At 47.5% G+C, this 356-nt stretch overlaps 1 non-coding gene across 1 annotated transcript; it reads right to left on the bottom strand.

The window, feature by feature from the left end:
* Positions 1-221: 221 nt before the first annotated feature.
* On the bottom strand, positions 222-295 carry trnan-guu. Its single transcript has one exon. It is a non-coding gene; the product is annotated as a tRNA-Asn (tRNA).
* Between the last annotated feature and the right edge of the window lie 61 nt (positions 296-356).

A 356-nucleotide genomic window follows, 5' to 3' on the forward strand; every position in this document is an offset into this window, starting at 1 on the left:
AATCAGAGACAACATTTCAAAATTCTGTTTTCTCTGACAGGTCCTGTCAAACCTGCCGAGTTTCTCTTTTTGTCTCGGCTTCTCAGCATCCACAGTCCCTTTCGTTAGACATTAATTCAATTCAGAAACGCCTTTGTGGAGAGGATTTCCGTTTGGGGTACATTTTCCTGACCCCATGAAAAGCGTCTAACTTCGAAGCCAGGGAAGAATAGCGAACACACCGCCCCTTGGTGGGCTGGAACCACCAACCTTTCGGTTAACAGCCGAACGCGCTGACCAATTGCGCCACAGAGACAGGCGCTAGCGCTAGCTGCACCATCGCTTAGATGAGGCTATTATTGAATTCATAATTCAGA

Source organism: Chiloscyllium plagiosum, unplaced genomic scaffold (assembly GCF_004010195.1).
Source record: "Chiloscyllium plagiosum isolate BGI_BamShark_2017 unplaced genomic scaffold, ASM401019v2 scaf_48382, whole genome shotgun sequence".
Taxonomy (NCBI): Eukaryota; Metazoa; Chordata; class Chondrichthyes; order Orectolobiformes; family Hemiscylliidae; genus Chiloscyllium; species Chiloscyllium plagiosum.